A 19,861-nucleotide genomic window follows, 5' to 3' on the forward strand; every position below is an offset into this window, starting at 1 on the left:
AAGTGCGAGAGAAAAGCTCTGTTGTGTTAAAACACTCTTTTTTTGGTAATTTGTTATAGGAACTCTGAGAAACTAATACAGTGACTATGGATATGGGAGAAGAATATTGAGTCTATTATTCCTGTGTTAAGCCTTTCTCAGAATGAAGATAGGATCTAGAAAACAAAAAAGCAAGTAGGGATAATATGAGATATATCAAAAGCAGTATATAAAATAATATATGCAATTTATCTATAAGATATGAAATATTATGCACGTGAAGCTATGTGTCTTCATTTCTTCATGAAAAGTTTTTAAGAGTATAATTTTATTAATAATAGCTATTTTTGCAGCCATTTAAGCCAACTGTGCCCTTTTTCCCATGAGGGCCCAGTGTGCAGTAGCTGCAGACAACTACTGGAATATTCAATTCCTATATTTTGATCTTGGAGAGTTGGATAAAATATTTATCATATACCTGGCTCATATCTTAATCCTTGGTAGTGTATGCAGCCTGCTGCCTGTACAGGTAGCCATAAGGGACCTTGGAGACAACACTTTCCAGTGGATATTCAAGACTGGCATGCTGTCCCCTGTCTAGGCTCCAGACAGGTATGTGCAGCGCCTTTGGGAAACCCCAGGACACAGTGGCCAGGGTCCACACTGGCCAAGTCATAATGTTTTTATATCTGCACCAAACTGTAGAGCAAAGATCATGCAACTGAGGTAGTCTGCAAGGCCAAACTCAAGTTCCTTTGGTGCCGGAAGGTCCACATCTCCAAGAAGTGGGGATTTACTAAGTTTAATGCAGATGAATTTGAAAACATGGTGGCAGAAATGCAGCTCATCTGATGCATCCCTAATTGTGGTCCCCTGGACAAATGACTGGCCCTGCACTCATGAGAGCTTTGGCACAGTTTTCTCCTTAATTATGCCCACCAATAAATCTTATTTTCCTGTAAAAAAAATAGTTATTGTTTTATCTCAGATATCTTCTTTCACTTCATTATTTGATGACAAGAACATTCAGTTTTACTTTGATGCCTAAAAATGAACATTTGCCAAAATAAAAATATGCCCAAATTGGCATAATTATTTCTGGGAAAAAGGAACCCACACTTTCACATGTAGCACACCATGCTACCACCCCTAATTATTTCTGCTGGAATATTCAGTTCCCATATTTCAATCTTGGAGAGTTGGAGAAAATATTTATCATATGCCTGGCTCATATCTTAAATCCTCAGATCAACCCCTTTGGGACTGGTATATCAACTCTTGCTCTTGTCCAGAGAAATTATTGATCTCCATAGTCAGTTCAGGGCAATTAAAAAACTTAAAACTAGATTTGTTGAACTTCTAAGACTGTACTATTTCTCCTTCACCAGATATCTTTTTTAAATTTTTATTTTATATATATATATTTTTTTTTTCAGTGGGTTTTGTCATACATTGATATGAATCAGCCATAGAGTTACACGTATTCCCCATCCCAATCCCCCCTCCCACCTCCCTCTATACCCGATTCCTCTGGGTCTTCCCAGTGCACCAGGCCCGAGCACTTGACTCATGCATCCCACCTGGGCTGGTGATCTGTTTCACCATAGATAATATACATGCTGTTCTTTCGAAACATCCCACCCTCACCTTCTCCCACAGAGTTCAAAAGTCTGTTCTGTATTTCTATGTCTCTTTTTCTGTTTTGCATATAGGGTTGTCGTTACCAGATATTTTTGAAGCAAGAAAGGAAGGTGCACTTTAGTTATGTTTCTTCTTCCGTAAAAATGAGGATTTTCTCTGGGTTTTGTGTTAAATGTCAAACGAGTGGTTTAAATTATGAGGGGCTGCACTGTTAAAACTAACAAAGGCTTGGTGGGGTCATTTTGCTTAATTGTTGTGGCATCTTTGAAATATCATATCATTTTAGCACTTTCCTAATCTATAAAATGATGTGATACATTTTAACAGCTCTGTTTTGTATCTGGCCTTTTATATCTGGCATCAAGTTTTATGGTTCATCAGCTACATAGTAGAAATAAGCACAAATATTTTGTGCATGGGATAAAATGTACTCACAGCCTTTCATTTCACTTGAATAGACTCTCTACAGAAAACAGAATATTATTAATTCTAAATCTAGGAAAATATGTTAATGTTATAATACAAATAAATGGTACAGGATATATATGCTTTTTAATTGCTTTTTTTCCTCATTGTGGTCTAGTAGCCAATTTAATAAATCATTATAACCACCATATTCTAATTTCCATGCAAATGGCCAACTATTTGGAATATAAATATCTTCATTAAAAAAAAGCTCATGCAATTTTGCCCTAAAAAAGTGTTAGTTTTACATCACTGCAATTGATATCTTATCTATCCCTAGAGAAATAGTCACCATGATAGTCTTCAGTATACTGATTTTTAAAAACTAAGCTAAAACAATTGATTGTAATGCAATCAGTCAGATAATTTGCAAGAAATAGTGGTACTGCAGAAAAAAAGGAAGAAAGAAATATTTTTTTCTTGCATCCTATAGCTTGCCTTTTCATTTTCTTAATGGTAAAAATTTGAGAAGTTTTTAATTTTTATAAAGTCACTTTAACAATTTGTTTTTCACTTTTCTTTTTACTGTCAACTAAGAAATCTTTGCCTACTCTAATTGTGTAGAAATTGTCTTCTGTATTGTATTATTGCTGCTTCTATATTTTCACAGTTTTAATGCTTATATATAGTTAGTTCTGAAACTCCAATATTTTGGCCACCTGATGTGAGGAACTGACTCATTTAAAAAGACCCTGATGCTGGGAAAGATTGAGGGCAGGAGGAGAGGGAGATGACAGAGGATGAGAGGGTTGGATGGCATCACCGACTCAATGGACATGAATTTGGGTAAACTCTGGGAGTTGGGGATGAACAGGGAAGCCTGGTATGCTGCAGTCCGTGGGGTTGCAAAGAGTCAGACATTACTGAGCAACTGAACTGAACTGAACTGATAGTTAATTCTATGAAAGTGTAAGTTGCTCAATTGTATCTGACTCTTTTCGACCCCCATAAATTATACAGTCCATGGAATTCTCCAGACCAGAATACTGGAGTGGGTAGCCTTTCCCTGCTCCAGGGGATCTTCCCAACCCAAAGTTGGCTGAAGTTTCTTTCTTTCTATAAAGGGTATCCTTTTCTTCCAACCCTATTTGTTAAGTTACATACGATTCATTTTGATACTTTCAGGTCTGGTTCATTAGCTTTCTTTATATAGGTCTAGAGTAGCTTTTACCCTAGCAATTATTTAACCTTACAACTGAAGTCTTTCCTTTTGACTTTTATACAAAATGGTTTAAGTTATCAAGGCAGAGTAATGCTATGGCTGGCAGGATCTTAAAGCCTCCCAGTCCTGTGTGAAGTTGTGTGAACTCTAAAGTTTACAGCTCCCGTTTTCCTCTGTGCTTGATATTGTGGAATTTCATCTCACAAATCTATGTTTTAGTATTCAGCTGAGATCTGAGCAGCCCACTATGTTGATTTCTGGGCCTCATTTACTGTTTATATCCTCTTGCCTTTTTGCAGGCCTGGAAATTTCCAGCCAGCTCAGATTTCCTGATTTTAGATTCTGTCTCAACTGAAAAAGATGTTGATGAACTTCCTGGTACTCTTTACTTGCTAAGTTGTCTGAAATATGCCTGGAAGCAAGCAAGTGTCAGTGACATTTTTTTCCCTTCTGAGAAGACAATTTCCCTTCATAGCAGACAACTGACTATTGATCAATATCTAAAAGCAATGATTATATGTGTCCATATATATTACATGTACTACATATATTTAAGGTGGAGGGATAGAATTTTTCCCTCTTGCTCCATCAAGGATTCAACTCTAGGCAATTATTTTTAACTTACTTTTTAAACCGATACTGGCAAGATGTTATTTACTGTCAATTTACTGAGTATAAAATTCATATTCAAAAAGAGTAAGAAAATTTCCAAAGTTTAAGCCACTAAGAAGTCCTTAACTGAAGATTTCAAATTGTGTGTGCTTTATTTTACACCCATGTGAATTTCTATTATCCCATCTTGCTAATATTTTGATAAAAAATAAGGGCAACTCAGATATTGACAAGAGTAGATATAGATGTGTGTCTGACAGCTTCTGATATGAAAAGTATCTCTATGATTGATTGATAAGTGTGAATGGAGACAAATGGAGTGTGATACTGCCAAGTATGTTGTTTATGGAAACACAAGTGCTGGAGCAGCTTTGCAAGTTATGATAATAAAATTAAATGACCGGCAGAAATTGAAAATGAAAGGGGAAGGAATAGATCTATATGTGGGGATAATTATTTTTCCATCTGACTGTAGACACCCTTAGGAAAATGCCTTCAATCCTCTCTATTGTAAGTAATGAGAAAAAGGCAGTTAATTAGATAAGAGATTGGTATCAAGATTTAGATATTGAATGGTAACTAAGTAGAATGTTACAGCTAACTACTAGTACTAGATAGAACAAATTAAAGCAGAGTGAAAGATGGTTCTAAATATGGACCAATAAACGAATGGTTGTATCTGTTAACTGGATTCAGTTCAGATGAACATAACAATTCAGAATAAGAATTGCTAGATGAAACACAGGTATTGTTTAAACTCACACAGAAAAATTAGGAGGTAGGCAGTCCAAAACAGTATCATAGTTCTATAGTATCATCAGTGAACCACACTTTTTGTCTTTTTATTTTACCATCTTAGTACAAAGCTCCCATCTTCATGTTTCCATCACATACCTTAAGACCACGGTTCAAGAACTTCATTTGTCCCCCACTATAAGAAGATGAAGTACTAGCAGGAATGTAGACTGAGTTGGTGCTCCTTGAACAGTCAGACCCAAACAGCACTTATGGTCATATCTAATTTACCCAAATTTAGTCCTATTGCCAAACTTGCTGAAAAAAGAAACTAAGAAAATGTAGACTTTTACAGCAGTAAGATGAGCTCTGCTAAATTCTGGGTCTGATATAAAAGAGGACAGGAGACTCAACTATATAAACAGGGTTTTCTATTTCAATGTTCATTTGAGTAACTAAGAGAATAGGGTAGGAAGGAAGATAATGAACTTCATGTGGGTTGTGTTGAGTGTGTTGTCAGGGTCTGTATGTGGTAATTTCAAGGGATATGAGCAGGATGTATGTTGGGAATTATGTCATTTGGACTATATGTTTGGAAATATAGTTAGGTATTTTGTAGAAAGATATATGCAAGAGAAGCCAAGACTTTCAGAGGTGCCATAACTAATGCTGATGACTGACTTTAAAGTGGTCCCGAGTGAACAAATATATTATTCTCTGTGCTATTTGTAGTCGAACACCAAATCTGCTTAATAGTTTTATATGCTTGAGCTGTTTATGTGTATATTTCAAAAGTTACAACTGTCCATCACCTTGTGAGCACCTCTTACTTCTGTCATTCACTTCATGCCAGTTACACAGCTCTCCTTGTTATTTCTTAAATTCTCTAAGCTCACTCCTACCCGAGACCCTTTGCTTTTGGTATTGACTAAACTTAAGCCTTCCCCACCTTATTTACCTCCACTGGGTCTTAACTCAAGTATCACCTTGCTCTGAGTCTTAACCATCAGCAAATTGAGAATCAACTCTTCACTACTGATACCTTACAATGAGCAGTGTAGGATTCATGATATCCAAAGAAAAAGATTTAGCTTCGGGACCAGGGACCAGGCTTGATCACTCAAGAGCTTTTGTGTAGCAGAGTTTTATTGAAGTATGAAAAGGGACAGAGAAATCATCTGACATAGACATCAGAAGGGGGACAGAGAGTGCCCCCTTCGCTAGTTATTACAATAAATCAAAAGAATGTCTCAATGTTGTACCAGGCAGACTCCCATAATTTACATTTTAACTTAGCAAGGTTAGAACTAACAATAGAAAGGTCTTACCAAGCCCTCTCCCACAGTATATAAGTTTTAAGATAACAAGATTAGTTAGAAGGTTCTTGTTAAGGAGAAACATATCCTCCAGCAGGATACATTGTTATATTGACTAAGACAAAGCAATGTAGAAAAACAGACAAACAAAGAAAAATGCTTGTCCTCCTTGAGCACCTCCGACCCCTCTCTCCTCTTCCGGAGCCCCAGACCTCTTTCCTCTCCTCGGGGACTCTGGACTTCTTATCAACCTACTTAGGAATTGACTCTCTCATTTCCCTCTTTTCTTTTAGGAGAATTATGTTGCCAAGGGAAAGGGCATCGTTTTCATTCTATAACTACTTCCTGCTGTTGAGGGGCATTGTCCCTAAATTGTTGAGGCAACATATTCTCCTAAACCTCATACTGAGGATATCTGATTCAGGGGCCCCAAGTAATAGAGGAGGCTGTGGCACTTTTAGGAACCTGGACAAACATTTGTAACTTAAATGCTTTTAGACCATTAGAAACAAACCCTGTTATACAGTTACAAATGTAAGGCAAAATAGTCATTAAACCAAGTTTAAAACATAATCAAAATTAAAAGTTACATCTTAGGATTGTTAGATGTCATCAGATCAAGAAGAGGTGTCACATGCAATTGTTGCTGGTGAAGGTATTCGCAGAGTTGAACAAAAGTCCTTTTCTTGAACTGGAGAAACCCACCATGGGAAGTCTTCAGTTGATGAGAAGGGGAAGAACTCTGTAGACCGAGCAGTTAGACCAATTGTGAAGGCTCTATCAGGGATCTCCTCCCGAAGTTCTTGTAATGTCCATTGAAAAGCTGAAAGCTGAGTCACATAGTTAATTCTAAGGCTTCAGGATCTATGACAATATCTGTGCACTAAAACGCTCTGCCATAGAGACAGTCCCTTCTTTTAAGGGGCAGTTTGAACCCTCCTTAAAGGCTGGGCAACTACCCTATAACCCGGAATCCAAATGTGGCAATAACCTGTAATGCCCAAGAATCCTCTCAATTGTCTTAAAGTCATAGGTAAGGGATTATTTAGTATAGGTTTAATTAGCTTGGGGCCTATGGCCCTAGTCCCTTCTGATATGGTTAAACCCGGATATTTAACAAATTGTTGACAAAACTGAGCCTTTTCCTTGATGCGTTATAGCCATAGCCAGCCAAAAACTTTAGGAAGTCTTCTGAGGCTTGTGAGCAAGCTTCCTCTGTCTCAGCACAGAGCAGAATATCATCTACTTACTATAGCACCAAGTGCCTCAGAGCTATTAAAGTTTTGTAGATCCTGTGACAAACTTTGCCCAAATAGGTGGGGGCTGTCAGGAAATTCTTGGAGCAAAACTGTCCAGGTTAGCTGAGAAGCTGGCTGAGTAGGGTCTTCAAAGGCAAATAGAAATTGACTTTCATCCACCAATGGTACAGAATAGAAGGCATCCTTAAAATCAATTACCGAGAAATATTTGGCCCATGCAGGAATTTCAGGCTATAAAGTATAAGGATTAGGCACTTATTATTTGTATATCTCGAACAAGTCTCCATTTATCATTTAACATTTTTTATACCCCAAATGGGAGTGTTATATGGACTATTACAGGGAATTAATAGCCCTTGTTCCTTTAAATTTTCAAGGGTGGGTTTTAACCCTTCCTTAACCTTGGGCTTTAGTGCGTACTGCTTTTGATGTGGAAATAGGTGAGGGTCTTTGAGCTTGATAATGTCAGGAGCAGCATCTTGTGCTCGACCCACAGTTTTTCTATCAGCCCACACTTTAGGATTTACATTTTGTTCAATTAATGAGAGAGAAAGAGCAGGCTCCAGATTCATGACAACAGAGGCCTGGACCTTGCTCAATATGTCCCTTCCAAGAAGGGTGAGGGAGACTCTGGCACAATCAGAAACTCAAGAAAACAGCACAGAGTCCCAGTTGTAGCCTAAAGGGTGACTGAAATAACAGCATTTGGCTCATCCAGACAGACCCATTATCGTAGTGGATCAGGAGGAAAGTGGACCAGGAGCTTCAGTGAACACAGAGAACGTTGCCCCAACGTCCAAAAGAAAATCAACTGATTGACCCTCCCCCCGCCCCCGCCTGGTTATTAATAGCCAGGATTCCTCAGGTGTTATTAGGACAGGAGCCAGTGTGGGGACCCCCAGGCACCTGCAGTCCTGCTTATCCTGAGAGTCCGGCCCCTGGGGCCTACACCTCTGGGGACAGTCTCTCTTCCAGTGTGATCCTTTTCAGACCTGATGGGGAGCTGGAGGATGGCTTAGACACCTGAGAGCAGCTTCACTTGAGATGACCCTCCTTTCCACAGTAGTGACAAGTCCATCCCTTTTCACCTGGGTTCCTCTGCGCATTTTCCCTCAGGCTGTTTCAAAGCAGATCTAACCGCCATTGTTGGGGCTTCAGTCTTTTACTTAGTTCTTTTTTCCCTCCTATTTTCGTCTTCATATTCTCTACCTAATATACTATCTGAGCCAGCTGTAACAGTTTTTTAAAAGACTGATTTGGTCCAAACACTTCTTTTCATAACTTAGGGCAGATATCTGGAGCTGACTGAGAAATCTATCTAAGATAATTTCTCTCTGTGTTTTCAGGATCAACATCAGTAAACTTTCAGACAGTCTTCCATAGTCTATCTAGGAATTTACCAGGAGTTTCCCTCTCTTCCTTCCTATGTCAGCCAATCTAGCAATCTAAAGTCTTAGAATGCATTCTCTTGAGTCCTTAAAGATCTGATGAAGTGGTTCTGTTATGGGAACTGCTTTGTTCCCAGTAGGAAGGAGGGTTATTTTGTGTTCCCTCTTTCCCCTTGCCTCATGCTCAAGCCATTCACCTCCAAAGAGAGTAGCTTCCCTGAAAATTCAAGTTTTCAAGTCAGGAGTCAGTGTCTGTCCCAAGACATACATTACATCTCTCCAAGTAAGCTCATAAAGTAAAGTTAATCCCATAAAGGCATCTATGTAGTTTTTGGATCCTCTGGGTAGTCTCGACCACAATTGGTGCTGTTTGAATTTCTACTGAGGCTGAGGTAACCCCTTCTAGAAGGGTGCCCTGATTCTCAGCCTGTTCAGTTGGGAACCCTGGATACAGGGGCTCCTGTAAGTATAGAGGGCAGGAGGGAGTTGAAGATTTCACACCCCAATCTGCACCCTTAGAACATGTCTCGCATGTCTTTCAGAGAGACAGAGAGCAACATATATGGTACTTCTACCCATTTTTTCTTGTTTTCTACAGAACCAATCTAATTGTGAAACAATATCATAATTAAGAGACCCTTCACCTGGCCAGTGTTCCCCATCTTCCAACGGGTACTGTGGCCATCCAGTATCACAGAAGAAGATCAGGTGTGTCTTTTTTAATCCCTGGGGATCAAACTTGTCCCAGTTTTTTAAAAATACATTCTAAAGGAGTGATTCTATAACTGTTAGCTCCCATCTATAAAAGAGAAAAAAGCTCCATCCACAGTTGCAGCTTCTTTCCACCGGAGGCATCCCTCCCTGCTGTAGATGGGTGTGTAGACAGACTTTCCACCCCAGCTTTCCTTCCTGGTCGGACTTAGTCTGTCCCTTGCCAACACAGGCACCTTACATGTCCCTCCCCTGAGGCAGGGTGGAGATGCACCATGGGTAGACCTGATGGCATTTCAAATTGAGTTTTAGTTCCTTACCACCAAGACCTTTGATTTGATTTGCCATTTTCCTCTGATGCCACCCGGGGTGGAGCAGAGTAGTTTTCTGGGGTGTTTCCCAAGCTAGGACTACTAGGGACGTGTTTCATGTGCCCATGCACATTCCTGAGTACAGTCCTGACTGCAGTAGAAATGGTGAGTCATAAAGGGATAAATAACAACCAAGATGTCCCTCTGAGTATCACCACACCAGTATAGCAAAAGAGGTGCTAGAGGGTTGGCCAGCGAGGAAAAAGTGATTTTTGTCCTCCAGCTGCTAGGCCAACCCTTCCAGTTCATTTCCACAGATTCCACAAAAGGGATATCTAGGGAGTTGAGACAAGAGCCATCAGAGAGCCTTCTGCGGTCTGCTAAGAGCTAGCGCTACTAAAGGAAGAAGCCCACTGTACTTCCAATCTGACCAGATCCTGCAGTTCTTGATCGGTATCCTCAAAACCCTCATGGTCACCAGCAGTACTTCTATCCACATGGGTCAGAGGCATAGCCATGACAAGGACTCGCTTTCAGGTCACTGGCCCCCGAGGCAGGCAGCCAAGAGAGTGACCTCTAGCCTGAGATATGTTCCTGGAGATAGAGCTCCGCCTTGCTCCCAAACAGCTCTTGTAACTTTTGGCTCCTAGCAAGGCTACGGGCTTCCATACTTGGGGTCTAAGTAAAAGTACACAGTAATGACATGGATCACAAGCCCCTTGGAAGTCTATGACCCGACAGGGTAGGTTAGTAGTTCTAATTCTCTACACAATTAAGAAACGGTCAAAGAGACCAGTAAAAGGTGACCAAGAAAGGAAATTCCAGTCCACACGCTTCACCCATTTCTGCCCACTTCCCTCGCAGGGACCCTGGGTGTCTCTTGGCATTGGAAGGTTGGTAGAAACCCCCAACAAGGCTCCCCTTTTTGGGCCTGCCTGCAGTCATCACAAGGCACCATGAAACCACAGAGCTCAACACTCATTTCATACTCATTTTGGTACATCTCTTTCATTCTACACTCATACAGACAGGCACACTGTCGAGTTAGTAAAGTAAAGCAGAAAATGTGTATACTGAGAAAGCAGAGAGGCTAGAGCTCTGACTGTTCTTACCTTGTCCTGAAGATCCCAGATAAACCCTCAAGATGATAGCTTACAGTGAACGGTGTTGGATTGGAGATCTCTGAAGAAGATTTAGTTTTGGGACCAGGAACCAGGCTTGATCACTCAAGAGCTTTTGTGCAGCAGAGTTTTATTAAAGTATGAAAAGGACAGGGAAAGCTTCTGACATAGACATCAGAAGGGGGACGGAGAATGCCCCCCTCACTAGTCTTAGCAAGGGAGCTATATACTTTTTTAAATTAGTTATTGCAATAAATCAAAAGAATGTCTCAATGTTGTACCAGACCCAGTCCCACAATTTACATTTTAAATTAGCAATATTAAAATTAACAATAGAAAAGTCTTCCAAACCCGCTCTCACAGTATACAAGTTTTAAGACAAGACAAGTCAGAAGGTTCTTGTTAAGGAGAAACATAACCTCCAGTAAGATACATTGTTATATTGACTAACACAAAGCAACGTAGAAAAAAATTTTGTCCTTTTCTCCTCCTTGAGAGCCTGTGACCCTTCTCTCCTCCTCGGGAACCCTAGACCCCTTTCCTATCCTCGAGGACTTTGGGCTTCTTATCAACCTACCTAGGAATCAACTCTCTCACTACCATATGCCCTGTTCTTCTTGCTTGTTATTATTTTCCTTTCTCCATAGTGTTCATCACAATTTATTATGCTCTATTTTAGTTTTTAATTTGTATTTAATTTATGTTTAATATTAGCTTTTTTTTATTCACTGTTTTGTTCACTGTAATTCCTTATATCTGGAAGATATAATAACCTGAGGTGAACTGTTTAATGTTCAGTTTACTCTTTTAGTTAAGTGCATTATGTAAAATTTCCCAGAATCCTATACTACTAGGATCTGTATCCCTGAAGAAAGTTTTAGAGACTATCCTGATTCTGACCAACTTGTCTAAGAGGCAAAAATGCCTCAGAAATTCTGGACCCATTTCAGGAGCTGAAGTACTGAAGCTTTGTCTATGCCTATATCCTGTAGGTTTCTCTGTAATTCAGTAAACATCTAACAGCTTTTTTTTTTCACTAAGAACATGATTTTGCTAAAAAGAGAAGGCACTAATGAGAAAGCTGATTATATGAAAGCTGATAAATATGATAAATATGAAAGCTGATTATAATCACAGGAATGTATTTCTTAGAATATGTCATTGTAAAGTCAGAACAAAGCTAGATGTTTGTGTTCATTTTTTATTTTCTCTAGAGTAATGAGCATCATAAAACAGTATGCTTTAATGGTATTTAAACCTTCACTCCATGGCAAAAGTTGGCATTATTAATGCTCTTACATTAATGTGAAATTTTTCTATCACTTGTAGATAGAAGCAGTAATCATAACGTTGGAATGCAGTTGAACGAAGATATATTTTTTTCAAATTTATATTCTTTCAGCAGCTACCTGAAAAGGCTTCTTTTTTTCAAATGCACCACTGTAGATGATGAGAACAACTTCATTTCTAGGTTTCACATTAGGGAAACTGCCCCCTCAATGACAGTCAAATATGTTGTCTATTGTAGAAAGGCAAGGAATGACACTTACAGGCAGAGAGCTTTTTAAACATTTAATGCCAAGAAATGGAGATAATTTTACAAAATCAAAAATGCATCACACTTGGAACAGTTTAATTAGAGACATGCCTTAGACAGTTTGAATATCCCTAAAGCAGGTAAGTGGCGATTACATTCAAAGCAAAGCCATGTGACAGATTGGCATTTCCATTCTCCTGCTTTAAGCAGGAAAGATTTCAGCCAAGCTTTCTGACCTTAACATAAACCTCAATATAGAATACAATTCAAATACTGTCATTTCTTGAAGATTTTCAATTATTTTCAGGTGAGGAGAGGTTAAAGATCTACTCCTTGGTTCTCTGCCCCCAAGTAGCTCAGACTCTTCCTCCCCTGAAAAAGAGAAAAGAAAATGTAACTTTTAAAAAAGTAGTTAAGAAGGGAATAAAGAAATTGTGAAGGAGTAGGAATGTGAGAGTGAGAGAAGAAAGGGAGGAGGTGGAAGAAGAAGCGCATGTTTTCAGAGACAGACACAGGGAGAAACTGCAGATGGTAGGAAGAAAGGCAAGTGAATGTCTTGATAAGTGAGAAGAGGGAAGTAGGGGAGGGAAAGCTTAAAGGAGAATAAAGAAAGAAGCAATGCAGAGGAAAACATTTTTAAAAACAGGTTGTTGGGATTAGGGATTAAGATATCTTCAAAATATTTAAATGAGTTAAAATAAATGGATAGTATGTCTATAATTGGGTTGGAAAGACAATACATAGTTGGTGCTAAATCAATTAAAATGACAGTTCTTGTTTATTGTTTAAAAAAAAAAAAGCTATAGACAGCAAAATATGGTAAGAGATACTGGTGACTCAGATGGTAAAGAATCTGCCTGCAGTGCAGGAGACCCAATTTTGAGGTTGGGAAGATCCCCTGGAGAAGGGAATGCTTACCCTCTCCAGTATTCTTGCCTGGAGAATTCCATGAACTGAGTTACCTGGCTGGCTGTTGTCCACAGGGTTGCAAAGAATCAGAGAGGACTGAGTGATTAACACTTTCACTTTTCACATCTATAAAAGGATATTGTCTTTTTAAAATTATTGTTCATATTTCCATTATCAGTGCTCTTTCTCTCTCCCTTTGATCTTCTTGTTAATGTACTTATTTAGTTAGCTTGGAGACATTGAAAAGTAAATAGTATCTAGATTGTATCAGAGGAATGATTAAGTAATTAGGATAGCAAACAGCAACAGAACCAACTAGTTTTAGCCTCATTCCTTGGAATGGATCTAATCTGGTTCTATTAGAAAAGGGTTAATGCTGCATCCTTTTAATTTTCTTTTCTTGATTATTTCACTGTTTTCCAGGGGCTCTTTATATATTTGGCTTACTGCAGTCGTGTTTGTTTTTGTAATTTTGAATGACTGTCAGAAATATTATATGGAAGAAAAAGTATGCCTTCACAATACACCTTCTGTATCATGTGTCACTGAAGTATGTATGATAGATACTTAGGACTGAGTATTCCTAAATCCATACAGACTGCCTAAACTCACTGAAAATTCCCAGGGGACGGCCATTCCAGGAAATTAGTGTGCTTCTCTTTCACCAGGGACCTTTGAACTCTGCCCAGTCCTCCTCCCCGGTGGGCTATTTTGATTCATAATTAAGCACACTGTTTCTGTCTGCTTAATCTGGAAACAGGACTAAAGCAAGTATACCAGGTACCTCTCTTTAACTTTTTAGGCCTAGCTGATGTACAAACGGGCTTCCAAGGGAGAAAAGCTTTCTTCCAAGAGGAAAGAATCTGTGGCTATCTCTTACCCACTGGGTTTCCTGAGAGATTACAGGGAAAGAAAGAAGAACCCACATGGAAAAAGGACCCAAGAGAGCTCCTCATATCCAAAGGCCTACAGAGAATGGTTGAGAGAATCTGAGTGTAGTCTAAGGACTCAGTAGAGTCCCTATGATCTCATCATTGCTGCTTTTCATCCTGATGAAATAGGAAGAAGGGGGACAGAGGTAAGCTTTCTCTAGAATTTAAGCATTTTTATGATTATTCCTCTTCAATTGTTTTTTACCACCATAGTTGTTATTGACTTGACTTTGACAGAATTGTAAGGTCTCGCTGCATAAATTAATGCAAAGGAAATCTCTAACTCCAAATTTTATAGTCACAGCAAAGACATTCATTGAGAATAAATGAAACTAATACTTTGAGATAACAACATATATCTTATCAGTAAAGTAGATTAAAAAGAAATGTATACATATATTTCCATTTATTATGTCAAAATTTATTTTTTCAAAAATTTTTTGAATGCTTTCTCTGTAGAAAACATTGTAATATGTTCTGGGGATGCTATAGTGAAACAAAAGACAGTCTTCATCCTTGTGAAACTTATAGTCTGGTGGACTACAGCAGTCGTTAAAAAAATCAAACTTGTAAAATTACTAGTGAGAAGTGTAATGAAGGAAAGATACATGATGTTGAGTCTTTAAATCAAGAGAGAAAACTCCATTGAAACAAAGGAAATGCAATACTTAATCTGAATAACAAGTAAGATTTCCTTTTCTTTGTGCTTCACTCAAAGTAGGGGAACTTGTGAGTTCATTTGGTCATTCAGTTAAAGTGCAAACACAGACATATATATTTTCTCCAAAGTCTAGTGATCCAAACCTTTTTAAGTGTAGGAGAAAATAATTTGCTGTTTTCCTTGGGGGAAATATCCTAGCATTTTTCACTGCAGCTGATGAATTAACTAAATGACCTTTTACTTCCTGATAATTTAATTTACCTTCTACATGCATATTTATATCATCAAGCTTGGACACCTCTACTTCTTAAACTGTAGAATATATGAATATGAAATCATCAATGTAGTTAGTTTAAAAAAAAAGTGCTTTGTAGATCCTTTAGTCTGAATATGAACTGATATGTTCAAGAATTATGGCCCTGAAGGTATACTGCTCTTCTTGCCAGGTAAAAGTAAACATCTATTTATAGGAACAGGAACTAGTTCTCCAGATCACTATGTTGCAGAGTATGTAAAAATATCTATATTAAATTGCTCCAGTAAGAGGACATTATATGGAACAACATATGTAATTGGAGACACTAATTCATTAAACTTAAATTCTTCTCCCTTCCCCCCAAGAACTACCTATCTTTTAGGAATACAGTCAAGGAAGTTAACTGAAAGTAAAGATGAACACCCCTGTATCTCTCATTTGTTTGATAGTGATACCAGTCAATACAGTCTTCCAGGATCATGGTAATTTGTTAATTTGATTTGCTATTTAGAGACAGTTATAAGTGTCAGCTTGTCCTCTTTTCAGTTAGAACACTGACTTCATAACTTATGAAATCATTGTGATGATCATAAAGAAAGCTAAACAAATTTGTTTCTGCATAATCAGGACCTCAGGGAGTAACAACCTGGTAAATTCAGATTCCTCCTGAGCTTAACATGAAGTATATTTAAATCAAAATGCTACAATCAAGGGGCATCTTTAAGTCCTAACTCTGACCAGTGATATTGTAGAGATCTAGGAATTAATGTTGATCATAACCAATGCTAAGTACTCTACAAATTATATGATATGCCATTCTGCCAGTTTGTTAGCTTACACAGTTGAGATCTATTTAAAGAATTCTAGGAGGAAGATTCACAGAGACTACTTGTGAAATAACTGTAAACTTCTTCTTAATGAGTGCCCAGCTTCTATTTCATTAAAGGGGCTCAGGTCATGTGAACTGACCTGGGAGTTGGATTTCGATGAGTAATTCTGTAATGTTTGCTGGAGTCATGACCCTGCTCATTAGACCTGGATGTGTTCCCCTCTATGCAGTTCTAGTGGAGACTCACTCAGCTGCCTCTTGATTTTCATCCTAGGTATCCTGTGATCAGTTATTCACAACAAGGAGAAGCAAAATGCCTGCTGTTGCTTCCTTTTTTCACTGAAGAAATTTATATCTGTAATTTCATGTTTAGACCTCTCTTCACTGCTTTAGTATGTATATATTCTGCCAGGGTCATATTTCGACTTAATGCCATATCTATGGTATTGTTTATCTTTTACTCCCTTTAGTCACTTCCTCATTAAGAAAACCTATATAACAAGGAAAGGTGTAAAAACAGTGAACATTCTACCCTGGTGATATGTGCTTTGAATTTGTTCCTTTTTAACCCTTTCATGTCTGAAATCACAATATTTTCACATTGAATTGGTTGAAGTCCCTGTCCTTCATAAAACTCACAGCTAGTGGAAAGCCATGTTATAGGGAATCTGTACAAATGTAGAATCACCATTTTGTTCTCTGGTGAACCAGCTCTCTGGTTTCAGAATTTATAATTAAGCAGGTAGGAGTTATTGACTTACTTGCTCTGTACCCCCTACATTTATCTGCAATAATCATTATTTGATTTTCTTCATACCTGTGATATTTTGTGTACACTTTTTTCTCTAATCCTCCTCTGAATTGCCATTAAGCACTCCAGTGTCATATTTATATTAGTGTTACCCAAAATTTATCTTGTAATCTCATATGGGAAAGAATAATAAATCTTCTTCAAATCTGTTAATTGTAGGTATGAAAATATTTGATAATCGAGGAAGAATTAAGAGTTCTCAATGGAGAATTAAGAGTCTTAAATTCAAGTTCTATCTCTGATTTCTATTATTTTTTTCTTGTACACATAATTTAATCTCTCTTATTCTCAATTTTCTCATTCATAAAGAGGAATAATAATACCTCTTTTACTGGGCTTTTATAGGAAATAAATGAGACACTGTGAATGTGCTTTGTGAATTATACATCACTATAAAATATGATGATAGTTTGTATAGCACAGATTGATATTTTTCTACTTTGGAGTTTATTGGGAAAGTTTATTTCTACTTAATAACTATTTTACAATAACCTACCTTAGCTACTAACATAAACACACAAACCTGGCAGAGACAAATTGCTAAAATATCTCAAATGAAAACATTTCCAATTTAATGTACTTGATTGATGTCATCCTTGTCTTATACTCCTTGACTTTTGAATCCTTAACAATCTTTCATCTTCAGATTAAGTATGAGAAGGAATTTCATCAAGAGAGAAAAATATGAGAAACAAAAGAAAAATATTTAACCTATATTTTACTTGCCTTCCTTTGTATGAATGCCATATGCAATACATAATCAAAATTATGAAAAAAAAATCATTCCAAAGTAATCACTTATTTGAGAATAACATAAAAAAAAATAAAGCATCAGTTGTGTTTAGAAACTGTTCTGTTTTTAACAACCCAGGAACACATTAGTCTTTGAATTTTAAATATGTGTCAAAAAATCCAAATACATGTGCACATATATATTTAAGTATTTAGTCATATATGAGTCATATATATAAATATATTAAATATTGTGCTACCTCTTTAATTACACCCCCAACCTCTCCCACTGACTTAAAATAGAGGCACTGATTTAGAACTACCAGTGATCAGAGTTTTGGTTGGCCCCTCATAATTTAAAGCCAGTCTCCCTACTAAGCACATAGTTTAGAAACCACGCCTAGGCAAATTGTTGCATTGTATGCCCCTAGCAACAGGAATTGACATATGACCCAATCCATATTAATATGATTCCTCCATAAGGAAGTCAAAGTGTTTGTCACTCAGTCGTGTCTGACTCTTTGTGACCCCATGGACTGTAGCCCACCAGGCTCTTCTGTTCAAGGAATTATCCAGGAAAGAATCCTGGAGAGGGTTGCATTCCCTTCTTTGGCAAAGTAATTATTGCCATTGTTGAATAACAAGATCCCAACAATGCTAGTGCATGTTCCTTGTCAGAATTCCAATTTTGTTCATTAACTTTCCTTATGTTTAAAACTTGTTAATATGAGTCTTCTTTAACTTCAACCAGAGATTTCAAAATGATATAATTTGCAAGAATTAAAATATTATAAAAAAGAAGAATGCATTTAATAAATATAGACTCAAGAATAAATTAAAAAAATGGAAAAATGATTTTAACTGGGAGATAAATTTGTCATGTAAATGTAGGAAATGAATGAATGCTGAATATTTTTAAAAGTTAAGATTTTAGAGTTTTAATAGACTATAGATTCTTTGAGTGATTATTAGTTAATTCATTTAACATTTATTGAGCATTTACTCTAAGCTGTGCCCAAAACAACATGGCCTACATGGAAGGAGTCAATGTCTACTTGGGTAATTTAACATTACTAAGTGTGTTTAGAGTGCCTACACTAAAGGGACTCAAGGCATTATAGAAGAATAGAGACATACTTTCTGCCTGCAAGACAGAGGAAGCAAAGTAAAAAAAAGAAAAATTTAAAGGAGGATATTTGAGTTTAATTATGAATTATAAAGAGATTAGATTGGTTTTCACAGGGACTAGTTGACAAGAAACATTAAAAGAAGAACTTAGAGCAGGTAGTAACCAGATCAGTGACATTTAGTGACTTCTGATACTGACAAAGGGTTTACTGTGCCTGGTTAGGATGCTATGAACAAAATTAAGGAAATTGAACCTGGCAGGGTAGGGCAAGAGCCACTCCCTGAGGAAGTTACTCTTTTAACCTGAACTTGATGATGTTCCACTGGATGATTTGAGCAGAAGTGGGAACCTGGCAGATTTGTTTTTAGAAAGAAAGAGCATAATAATGAGTAGTGGGAGTTAGATAGCATAATAATGGTAGTGGGATTAAGCTATGGGAGGATATATGATTTTTAATATGCTAACCTTGTCATAGCTTTCCTTCCGAGGAGCAAGTGGCTTTTAATTTCATGACTGCAGTCACCATCTGCAGTGATTTTGGAGCCCAAGAAAATAAAATCTGTTACTGTTTTCATTATTTCCCCATCTATTTGCCATGTAGTGATGGGATCAGATGTCATAATATTCTGTTTATGAATGTTGAGTTTTAAGTCAGCTTTTTCACTCTCCTCTTTCATCTTCATCAAGAGGCTCTATATTTCCTCTTCACTTTCTGCCATTAAAGTGGTATCATCTGTGTATCTGAGGCTATTGGTATTTCTCGTGGCAATCTTGATTCCAGCTTGAGCTTCATCCAGCTCAGCATTTCCCATAATGCACTCTATATGTAAATTAAATAAACAGGATGACAATATACAGCCTTGATGTACTCCTTCCCCAATTTTGAACCAGTTTGCTGTTCCACATCTGGTTCTAGTTGTTGCTTCTTGACCTGCACACTGGTTTCTCAACAGGCAGGTAAGGTGATCTGGTATTCCCATCTCTTTTAAGTGTTTTCTACAATTTGTTGTGACCCACACATTCAAAGACTTCACATAGTTGATGAAGCAGAAGTAGATGTTTCTCCAAAATTCTCTTACTTTTTCTATGATCCAACAGATGCTGGTAATTTGATCTCTGATTCCTCTGCCTTTTCTAAATACAGCTTGTACATCTGGAAGTTCTCAGTTCACGTGCAATTGAAGCTTAGCTTGGAGGATTTTGAGCATTACCTTGCTGGCATGTGAAATGAAAACAACTGTGTGGTAGTTTGAGCATTCTTTGGCATTGCCTTTCTTGGGATTCTAATGAGAGCTCACCTTTTTCAGTCCTGTGGCCACTGCTGGGTTTTCCAAATTTGCTGGCATATAGAGTGCAGCACTTAAA

The 19,861-nt window shown here is 37.6% G+C and overlaps 1 pseudogene; it reads left to right on the forward strand.

Annotated features, from left to right (window-relative positions):
• Positions 1 to 326: 326 nt before the first annotated feature.
• Positions 327 to 536, forward strand: LOC136170114 (small nucleolar RNA SNORA70; annotated as a pseudogene).
• The last annotated feature ends 19,325 nt before the right edge of the window (positions 537 to 19,861 follow it).

The sequence above is a fragment of the Muntiacus reevesi genome, chromosome 5 (assembly GCF_963930625.1).
Source record: "Muntiacus reevesi chromosome 5, mMunRee1.1, whole genome shotgun sequence".
Taxonomy (NCBI): domain Eukaryota; kingdom Metazoa; phylum Chordata; class Mammalia; order Artiodactyla; family Cervidae; genus Muntiacus; species Muntiacus reevesi.